Raw genomic sequence first — 11,713 nt, 5'->3', positions numbered from 1 at the left:
CAGAGCACAGATCTAAGAGGTTTCTGACCGCTCTGTTCTCGGCTTTCCCCAGTCCCTAGAGTAGCACCTACACGTGGAGGGCAGTCAGCAGAGATTTGCTCAGTTAGTGGAATCCTAGCTCCTCCACTTACCCCTTCTGTGACTTTGGGCAAGCTGCTTTATGCCTGTGTGTCTCAGGTTCCTCATCTGCACAATGGGGATAATACCAAGACCCGTGTCATGAAATTGTTGAGAACAGAGTAGTACCTAAGTGCTCAATAAATGCTCCCTGTTTTTATTACTCCTCGGCAGTGGTACAGAGTATCTAATGGGAAATCCTTACGTCTTCTCTGTTACATGTTTATGGATTGGGGGGTGGTTTCCCATCCACTGGCTGTTACAGCATCCTTCTCTCTGAAGACTACGGCCCGAGAGCGATATGTTGACCTCTTGCCAGGAAAAGAGAGATCCGCGTTGGGAAGGCTGGTGGTCTGGGCAGAGCATGGGCGGTGCGTGTAATGGTTAGGGACACTGGTTACGGGTGCTGTGAAAGTTGGCTGTGCCAATTGCTGTGTGGCCTTTGGCAAGGTACTTGACTCCTCTGAGCCTCAATCCTGCGGCTGCAAAACTGGGATTGCTAATGCCTTCATTTTACAACCTTGACACACATTGACTCACGAAATCGTGGGAGCGACGGACAGGTCCTGTGCTGAGCCTACTTTTGAATGAATGGCTTGCCCTCTGTAAGGTCCCCAGAGGTCAGCAGTCACTGACAGAGGTGATTTCATTGTACCATTGGCAGGTACCATTGTACCGTGCAGTTACCATCACATGGAGATTTGGGAGCTGCAGGTACGAGGTTGTTGGAGGAGCCCCCTTTAGGATTCTTGCCTCACCTCTCTCCACGTCGCTTTCCAGCTGGATTTGTTTTCTGCCAAGACTTTTTTTTAAGTTGTGCCTCCATAGAATAGAGGCTGACAAGATCTCCCAACAAGAAACAAACGATACTGCTTGCACGCCACACAAGGATACATTCAGGCCTTGGATGTGTGGCAAGGATATGGTTGGCTTTGGCAGAGGAGGCCCTGACTGGGGACAGGTGAGGTGAAATCACTACCCACTGACTTCAGCAATTCACTCCACCCAGCGTTCGTCGGGCACTCCTCCGATGTGCGCGGCACTGGGGTTGTACAGACTAAGACGTGGTTGCCGCTCTCAAGGAGCTCATGGTCTCGTGGGCGAGAGGCACAGATACAACTCAAAGCCCTGAAGAACATAGCATGTGAAGGATGTTGAGCCGGAGGAGTTCCCTGAGTGACCATCAAGGTCAAGGAGGCAGGGGCTCTTCCTCTTCTTGGGAAGGGTGTTTCACCTTCCCCCCCCCAGATTCCCCCCCTCCAGGGAGCTCCCAGCTTTACTTCATGGATCACTGCATTTCTGGTTTCCAGAGTTTCAGCTGTCAATAGGCTCAGGGGTGCCCGGGTGGCTCAATCAGTTAAGTGTCCGATTTCGGCTTAGGTCGTGATCTCTCAGTGCAGGGGTTCGAGTCCCACATTGAGCTCTGCGTTGACAGTGGGGAGACTGCTTGGGATCCGCTCTCTCTCCCTCTGCCCACTCCTCTGCTCTCAAAATAAATAAATAAACTTAAGAAAAAGATACAGGCTCATACAGTCAGTGAACATTTATGAGGCCCTTGATTGGGCAGGCACATGGCAGGTGGGCAAGAGTGGGAATGCCCTAGGAGACAGAGAGATGCTGGAGAAGGATGTTGTACTCACCCAAGGGGAGTGGACGAAGACCTCAACCAGGAAGACGATGCTGCCAATGGCGATGAGGGAGGGATTCAAGAGATCTGAGGGGGCAGAATCCATAGGCGCTGCTGACAGATTTGTGTAGTGAGGGAGAAGGGGCTGAGACTGCGCTCAGGCTGGGCTGTCTGTGGTTGATGTTCAGTGCCCGTTGGTGCACGAGAATGGCTTCCCAGTGGGTAGGCACCGTTTCCACAGGGCGGCCTGGGTACCACCAGTAAAACCTGCCTTTAGAATGGCTGTGCTGATTTTAGGCGGCACGCTAATATGGAATTAACTAACCTGAAAACACAAAGTGGGGAAGGTCGCACTTTTCCCCCCTTCATTCCTTCTCGTAACAGTATGGAGAAAGTTTCGGTTTGGAGTTAGTTAGGTGTAACGCTTTTCTGACTCTTCCTAATCTTCTTGAGCAAAGAGTGAGGAAGATGGCAGGCCAAGAGCCTAAGCAGGCAATGGTATTTGGCTGGAATTCAGCAACGATGTTTTCGTTTTCATTGTACCCTTGTTTGTTGTTCTTACTTTTTACGTATGGCATATACTTTCCATTTTTCTATAGTAAGTTCTCTTTGCCAATAAACTTAAATTTAAAAAGTGAGTCAGTTTGAAGGAAAAAACCATTTAGCAGATATAGCAAAACATGTACAAGTGTTATTTGGATCAGAAGTGGAGGAAACACAACCCTACTCTCCCCTCCTCTGTATGCTGTGGTAGAGGGTCACTAGAGGTGAAAGTTCAAAGGACAAGAAGCATGGAGTATGGTATTAATAATAGCACTAGGCACCAAAGGCAGATTATCCCAGCCTTAGCCCAAGGGGTTAGATGAACAACTGTTCCTAGCATATTTGGCCTCATTTTAGAAATTCTCATTTTATTTTTCATTCACATAAGCTAGTATTTCCATGTCCTCAGACTTATTTGGAGAGAGCAACTTATTCACACCAATTTCCAAGTAAAGAAGAGAAGGAGGGCAGAATTAGGGGACAGGAATGGACAGCTCATCGTGATTTATCGTGACATGGGGATTGACCTTGCTTGTATAATATTTTTCCTCCTGAAAAGCAATTTTACATATCATACTATATCATCCTAGTCTCTCAGCAATTGTGTTTGTTACTGAGGAGATGAGTATAAATGACTGGCAATGGGTACATGACTTACACTCCACAACAGCAAAGGCACCAGGGGTCAGGCATGGTGAATATCACGTGCTGTATTAATATCTCATTCCAGAAGCATCCCTATGAGGTGGGGACTATTGCTATTACTATCATCATCATCTCTAATTTAGGGATGAGGAAATGATTTCATGTAACTTGGTCAAGGTCAAGGTCAAGATCACAGATCGAGGCCAGTCAAGATCCAGGATTTGAACCCAGGAAGTCTGGTGGAAGGCCCATGCACCGAACAACTCTGCTATCCCGGGTGGCAGTCGGGACTTTGACTCGTGTCCTATATTCTGTGGCTATACACATTTATTGAGCATCTACTTTGTGTCAGAACTCTGCTCGGCATGAGGGCTAGAAAGATAGCTAAGACTCGGCCCTTGCCACTGAGACCTCAGAATCTGGTCGGGAGGCAGAGAGACACAGACAACTCACATGACGAAGGCAGAAACAACATCAGTGAAGGCACAAAGGAGACGCATCGCTCTGGGAAGGTCTCACTGAGTGGGGGTGGCTGGAGTTAACCTTTGGTACGGAGTTGCCTGGTGGATGGACGTGGAAGGTGGTGGTACGTGGAGAGCATCCCCGGACAGAAGCCACAGGTGCAAACGGCTGTAAACCCAGATGCTATGTTTGGAACCCTGTGATGGGGTCTGGCAGGGCCATGCCCGTGGGCGTCAGGGGAAAGTGGCAATTGAGACTTCAGAGGTAAGCGGGTTGTGTTTACAACATCTGGTAAAACAGAAACATTCCCCAAATCCATCCCTGGCTAGGTCACAGTTGGTGAGATCTCCATGCATATATATTGAGAAAGCATTATGGAACGTTCTAGCAAAATGCAGACCAGCGAACACAGCCTCAAGGCTGCCGGTGGAAACCTGCAAGCCAGGAAACAGAGTCACAGCCCTTGAAACCTCTTTGACTCCACCTGAAATCAGTACCAAAAAGAGCCCCTCTTCTGCATGGCTTCCCTAGAGAGAGACCTGTGACATTTGTCATTTTTCCATCCCCCTGATGAGATCGTCGCGTTTAATTTCCACTTTCCCTGCATTCACTCTTCTTTGAAGAGAGTTAGTGCCAAAAAACCCAGATGCAGCCGTCCAATTATGCTGAACGCGGGGAGAAAATTACCATCAGAACGACCCGCCAGTGAAGCCCCGTGTTTACTCAATTCTACGGCCCTGCAATATTCATCTTTGGAAATCATATTCACATCAATTCCTAGTCATTTTGAATAGAGTGATGAGCGCAGCGCTTGGTATGCAGAGACACGGAATTCCAAATTATTCTTAGCTGTCCGTGACGACAGTCGACACCACTCATTCAGCCCTGACGGAGCACTGATGGAGCACTGAGTGTGCAACGCACTTCGCTAAGGGCTGGGAGAAGGCGGGGGTACCGAGATGCATTAGGCGTACCGCCAGATCAAGGAGCCTAAAAGGACTGGTAGGGGAGAGAAAAACTATAAATATCCGCAGCACAGGCAGACGGTGCTGAGGACCTTAGGAGAGGCAGAGAGCATGGCTTTGCCATTTAGAGAAAGACGATTATTTCCAGCTCAGGGAATCGTGAAGTCTTTGTGAACGATTCCACCTGAACTGACCCTCTCTGTCATTTGCTCAGCAAATATATCCTTGCTATGGGGACACGAACACGGGTGCTAGGGACTCACAAGGAATGCGGAATAAGGCAGACCAGGCTGCCCTCATGGAGTTGTTGTTTACTAAGTGGGAGGGGCCCAGATAACAGATACAAAGGAAACAGGTAACGAACAGGAAATCTGGGATGAAATGAGTACTAAAGGGAAGTCAAACAGGTTGACACAGTCAATCACGCACGATGCCTAGGGCGGTTGGGTCTACTTTAAGTTACGTGATCAGCACAGGCCTGAAGAGAGAGGCAGGCTTGCAAGGGTTTGGAGGAACAGGCTTTGAGACAGAGGGAATTCTACGTGCAAAGGCCCTGAGGCAGGACTGAGTGTTGGGTGTGTAGCAGGTGTGGAGAGAAGGGACGTGGAAGGGCCTGAGGATGGGCAGATAAGCGGGCTAGGCAAGGGGTGTGGATTTTCCTATAAGTGCCATAGGACCGTGGGGCTGGGGGGGGGAGTGGGGGTTGGCAGCACGATTGTATTTGGGAACCTATGAAGAGCCTATTGTACAGAAACATACTGGGGGCCGTACCAAGCCCAGATCAAGGAATAAGTGCAGTCTGGCCTTTGCCCCCGGGAACCATAAGCATAAATGAATCTATTCTTTAGTTTCTGGAGGTCTCTGAGGCAAACAGCCACCTGCAAGTTACTTCGTCTCTGTAAGCGTGTCCTCTGCGGAACCGTGCAGTATTCCCAGGGCTTTTCATTCCCCGGCCTTCTCATTTTTCCCCCAAACCGGCGAGAGACGCCGTGGACGTACACCCGGAGCCCAGAGAGCATGTCAGCGGGAGCCTCCCCGTCCTTCCCCGGGAGCCCTGGGCACGTGCTTCTTGTCCCCTTCCCCTCCCCGCTGCCACGCACACACGCGAGCACACACTCACAAACATATTGTGGTACCATGTTCTGGGGGCCCTACACTTCCCCGCCGGTCCTGAGAAGAGTCAGGACTACGTGGACGGCCAAGTCCAGATAGATGCACGTAGCCTCTCTTCTCCCTGGGAAGCTCTGTCGGTTTCCTTGCTGGAAAGCGGGCGGATCCCGGTTCCCTCCGGCTAATCACGTGGCTTCCCTCTGCTCTTTGGAGACAGAGGCTCTTTATTTTTCCCTTTTACACGCCGCCTTGTGGAGCGGAGGCCGTGTTTGCTCTGTGATAGAATGTGAGGTTGCCTTCTGTCGCAGACACCAGTGGATTCGCGGCTCAAGCAAGAGACGTGCTCCGCTCAGGTGTTAGCAGTTCAAGGCTGACGTGGCGCGGGGGTGCGGGCCGCTTCTCTCCCACGGCTCTGTCAGCCCTGGACTGTTCCCGTCCACTTGCAGCCATGCTCACACTCAGGGGTGGCATGGAGGAAGGGACGGAGGGAGCAGGGCCACGACACCTCCCTTTAAAGTCCTCCCCTGGAAGTGGTTAGGACATTACTTCCTGTACCACTGGCCATCTTGCTTCCTATTGGCCGGCACCTGGTCACGTGGCCACACGCGGCCAGGAGGCTGGGAAACGTAGCCCTACCGGGGAAGGAAAGGAGAATGGCGTTGGGGGATGGTTGGCGATGGTGCGAGCACCTAGAATGGGGTCTGGCACATCGTTAAGTATTCAACATTCATTTATGGAATGAAGAGCTAAATGCCTTATCATATACTGTTCTCGGTCCCTCCCGCTGACTGTGAACAACTTGAAGGCAGGTATCTCTGCCACCCCAATGCCTAATCCAGTACTTAGTACATAGTAGGTGCTCGGTAAGTGCATACTGAATAAATGCATGAATGAATGCCCAAGATGCAGTATTTTATTCACTCTGCACATCCCTCCTCCTCTTCCTTCTTCTTCTTCTTCTTCTTCTTCTTCTTCTTCTTCTTCTAGTTTATTTATTTGAGATACAGAGAGAGTGAGCAGGTGAGGAGCAGAGAGAGAGGAAGAGAGAGAATGCCAAGCAGGCTCCACGTTCTCAGCACAAAACCCGACGTGGGGGTCCATCTTACAAACCGCGAGATCACGACTTGAGCTGAAACCAAGAGTCGGATGCTTAACCGACGGAGCCACCCAGGGGGCCCTGCACATCCCTTCAGGATCTCCGTCCTACCACCAATGAACACTTCAAGGCTGGCGCCATCGACTTGTACTCTTCTTGGCCCCTCATCCTTGTGACCAACTTCTAATTGTGGCTTCAGCTCAATCAGCCTGGATGGAGCCCTCTCTGTGGAGAGTGCTAGCTCAACATGACATTTACAAACATGAGTGAGACACTGGGTTTGGTTTCATTTCAGCCTTTGGGGCTTGGGTAGTCCTTGCACCCCATCTGCATCCCCCTCAGCGATTTCTGCATCCAAAGTGGAGTGGCAGGGTCTCATGGTGGAAAGTGCCCAGGCTTCGGAGTGGTTGCTTCCCGTCCACACAGGCTGTATCACGGATGTAGCTTGGACCCGGGGTTTTGGTGCCAATAGCACGTGATGATTAAGGGCATAAGCTTTGGAATTAGACGGATGTGAGTTCAAATCCCAGCTCTGGTGATGCAAATATTCTAAACGTAATTGTGGTTGCATAACTCTGTGAATATATTTAAAAACCATTAAATTGTACATTTACGTAGATGAATTATAAGGTGTTTGAGTTACATCTCAATAAGGCTGTTACCCAGAAAGATCAGCTCTGCTTTGTTTTAGTTGCGACCTCATCGTGTCCCTCTGCATTTTGGTTTTGGCCTGTCTAAAAGGGGGGGGGATCTAATAATTACCTCCTAAGATTGCTGTAAGGGTTTCAATGGATGTGCTTGCGAAGTTTTCAGCACAGTGCCTGACACATGGTAATAAAGTTCCTTTATCATTAATGTAACGCTTACATTCTGGAACCAACTCTGCTGCTTGCTAGCTTTTTGGGGCTTTGGGAAGTTTCCTCATATTCCCTGGGCCTCAGTTTTCCCACTTGTAAAGCGAGACGGCGTCATGTTCCTCACGTATATACTGCAGGATTTAAGCAAAAGTGTTGGCTCAGTTCACAGGACCGTGCCCTCAACAAACCACGTAGGCTGTATCTCAAGACCCTTCCCAGGGGCGGAATTTCTCCAGGGGCTTCTATCTTACGGTGTGGCCAAAGTTTCATCCCATGAGGCATCATAATTTTTTTTAATGTTTTGTTTTATTTTTGAGAGACAGAGTGTGAGCGGGGGAGGAGCAGAGAGAGAGGGAGACCCAGAATCCGAAGCAGGCTCCGGGCTCCGAGCCGTCAGCACAGAGCCCCACGCGGGGCTCGAACTCACGAACTGCGAGATCATGACCTGAGCCGGAGTCGGACACTTAACGGACTGAGCCACCCAGGCACCCCTCCTCCCGTGAGGCATTAAGTCCCCTGTACCTCACAGGTGTGCACGTGTGAACGTGAACCCCGAGTGGGTGGAGCCTCAGAGCACCAGACGGGCGGCCAGAGGCATGTGGCACGGATAGGAGGGAATTGCATTTGGAAAATGTCTTCAGGGAAAGACATCGGACCCCCTTCTCCGCAGTTAGTTTTTCTGCAAGATGTTGGCTCCTCAACCCTGACTCCCACGGTAGCCCTGAACTCCAAGTTTTTTGTTTCCTAAGTGCCACGACCCTGGTGCTGTCATCCTCTGCCTTCTATTTGGTCCTCCTTTCAAGCCCTCCCCGGGGCTTCAAAATTGGCAGTTGCCTCCAAGGGAAAAGCAAGAGAGAGTATCAGGCCTACCGTGGGTGTGTCCCATCGCGACCTCTCACCTTCCAGGTGCCTCTCCTCTGCCAGCGTCATTCAGAGTGGTCTTGAACGAATGGCATTGGCATCATGGGCGAACTTGTTAGAAAAGCCAAGCCGTGAGCCCGAGCCTGACCTACTGAGTCAGAATCTCTGGAGACAAAGCGCAGGAAACAGACCTTACGTGTTCTCTTACGTATCTTCACCCGCGAGCCGTCGTACCGGGCTTTCAAACAATTGTTTTGGTATTTTTAAAAAATTTTTTTTTACATTTATTTATTTTTGAGAGGCAGAGAGAGACAGAGCATGAGCAGGGGAGGGGCAGAGAGAGACGGAGACACAGAATCCGAAGTAGGTTCCAGGCTCCGAGCTGTCAGCACAGAGCCCGATGCGGGGATCAAACCCACAAACTGTGAGATCATGACCTGAGCCAGTCAGACACTTAACCAACTGAGCCACCCAGGCGCCCCTGTTTTGGTATTTTTATCCAGGTTTCACAGCTGTTCCCTGAAGGAGTGTCGGCGTTGACAACATCTACTCTAGCATGGCTCGTGATGGATGTCTATAAGGTCCCTTTCAAGTGTCACCTCCGTTAGTTCTCCAGAATTCAAGCTGGTTTTGCTCCAGCAAGTTTTTACCTGAAATAACGCTCGGTACTTGAGAAAGCGCTCAGGAGGTGTTGGCTGAATACGCAGAACTCCGCGATGTAGGTTTCCTTCTTCCCGTTGTACAGACGAGTAAATGGAGACTCAAATGATTAAATGACTTGCCTAACATCACTCAGACAGTCGGTTACCGAACTGGTGTTTGTACCCAGGATTCGAATGCCCACACTGTCCCCATGGTAATGCAGTGGCCCTGGACATGTGAGGGGGCTGGGCACTAAGGGAGGGCCCAGCCGTGCAGAGGGGAGGAGCAAGAAAAACACCCAGGGCCGCCTGGGTAGTTCGGTGGTTTAAGCGGCCAACTTCGGCTCAGGTCACGATCTCGCGGTTTGTGAGTTCGAGCCCCGCGTCGGGCTCTGTGCTGTCAGTGCGGGGACCGCTTTGGATCCTCTGTCCCCCTCTCTCTCTGTCCCTTCCCCCGCTCGTGCACGGGCTCTCTCTCAAAAATAAATAAATATGAAGAAACTATTAAAAAAAAGAAGAGCATCCAACAAGACAACTTTGCCGACATGGGGGCTGGCCTAACACGGGCACTGCCCCTGAGTCAGGATGGGTTGTTGTTGGAAGCACTATCACAGAAGCGAGTCCTGACTTGTCCAGCTGGGTGTGTGGCACAGGGCTGAGCTCCACCCAGAGAAGAGAGGATTCATTTCAGGCCTTCTTTGTGAGGTTTTGTCCTCTGCTGCTTGAGGGCTCGGGTCCCACCGCAGGGATTATGGAAAATTCCTCCTGTATGGAAGGAACGAGCAGGAACCGTAGGAGAGGAGGAATCTGCAGCCCAGACAGAAGCTGCCTGGGTGTAGCAGGGCGACACTTGGTGGGGACTGGCTCGGTAGGGTGTCCCCTACCCAGGAAATGGGTAGCCTGGTCCCGTTTCCTTTCCCCAGAATGGCCCGGAGGTTGCTGGGATGGGAAATCCTTTTGGTTTCTGTGGATCTAGGAAAGTGCGTCACTGGAGTGGGGGTTCCCCGGGGAGGGGAGGAGCCTTTTCCTGAAGGAAGGTTTTTCAATGCCCTCTTGCTTTGTCCCTTGTCTCCATGGAAATGGTGAAGAGGTCCAAACAAGAAGTCACTTCCTTGGGGAAGGGAGGGCAGCCTGGAGGTGGAGAGCCTCCTACCCTCAGAGTCTGGGCTCCAAGCCACGGCGTGTCTGCAAGGTGCCATGTTACCGGGTCCCCCTGGGTGAGGGTGGTCACTAGGAGAGTGAGCTGTGACCTCACTGAGCCCCCAGAAGGTCAACGGGGACAGTCTAAGCATAAGACTCAGAATGTCTGGGTTGGAAGAGGCTTTGGAGACCATCTGGGACCCAGGAGTGATGTGCCTCACCCAAGGCCACACCGTAAACTCTGTACTAGGACTAAAATCATATCTGATTGCTCATTCCTGCTCCAGAAGGAGTCTTTTTCTTTTCTTTTTTTTATTATTTATTTTTGAGAGAGCGTGTGTGCGCGAGAGAGAAAGAGAGAGAGAGAGAGAGAGAAAGAGGAGAGGCAGAGAGAGGAGAGGCAGAGAGAGGGACAGAGAGAATCCCACGCAGGCTCTGCCCTGTCAGCATAGAGCCGGACGAGGGGCTCAAACCCACGGACTGTGAGCTCATGACCTGAGCCAAAATCAAGAGTCAGACGCTTACCCATCTGAGCCACCCAGGCACCCCCGGAATGAACCTTTTCCATCATAGTGACCATGCAAATTGTGGTCTTACGTTTATTGAATGTTTACCACGTGCCGGGCACAGTGCTGAGTCCTTCCTGTCCGTCATCTCAGTGACTTCTCACGACAACCCTTAAACGTACGATGGCCCCCAGTTTACAGCAATGTGAGCTACTCCAGCTGTGAGTGTGTGGATCAAGGTCACACGGTTGCTAGGTAGCCAAGCTGGTACCTAAACCCGGGACACCTGACCGAAGACCCTGGACCGAAACCTACATCCTCTTCCTGCCCGTTTCTGGGTCTGCTACTTCCTCTCATGGCCCCACTCCCAGCCCTCCCGGCTGAGCCCAGGGGGGCTTCTCACGTACGTGCCAAATGTCTGTCGGCCTCTGATGCCTAAGTGCACGTCGGGTGCTATTCGTTGTAGAACATGACAGCAAGGAAGAAGCTTTAGGCCTTTCTTGAAAAAGCTGTCTAGATTAATAAAGCGATTCTTTTCTGATTGCCAAAATAACATCACAGGTCTTTGCAGAACACCGAGAAACTAGGAATAAGTAAAAAAGAAAGAAAAACACACTCGTATGTTTTCCAGCTTTTTCTCCTGGAAATTGTTCATGTCCTTGTTCATTTACCCATGGATGATCTTAATGATCGTGTTATCGGTTTGCTCAAGGACAGCATCCTTTATATTCATAATGGTGGCAGATGTCTTTTTTTTCTCTCCCAATTTGTTGTGTGTTATTACATTTTAAAAAGTGTTTTTGGAGGTTAGAAGAGGCTGCTTAGATTTTTTTAAACATTTGTTTTCAATGCTTATTTTTGAGAGACAGAGAGAAACAGAGCATGAGCAGGGGAGGGGCAGAGAGAGAGGGAGTCACAGAATCGGAAGCAGGCTCCAGGCTCTGAGCTGTCAGCACAGAGCCGGACAAGGGGCTCAAACTCACGGACTGTGAGATCATGACCTGAATTAAGCTCCTGCTTAGATTTTTTAAAGCGTTTAAGTATTTAAAAAGTATTTTAAATGTTTATTTATTTTTGAGAGAGAGAGAGCAGGGAGGGGCAGAGAGAGAGAGAGAGGAGACAGCACAGAGCTCGACGCAGGAC

The sequence above is a fragment of the Panthera uncia genome, chromosome F2, assembly GCF_023721935.1.
Source record: "Panthera uncia isolate 11264 chromosome F2, Puncia_PCG_1.0, whole genome shotgun sequence".
NCBI classification, from domain to species: domain Eukaryota; kingdom Metazoa; phylum Chordata; class Mammalia; order Carnivora; family Felidae; genus Panthera; species Panthera uncia.
The sequence above is the reverse complement of the archived record's forward strand: the minus strand, read 5'-3'. Positions refer to the sequence as shown.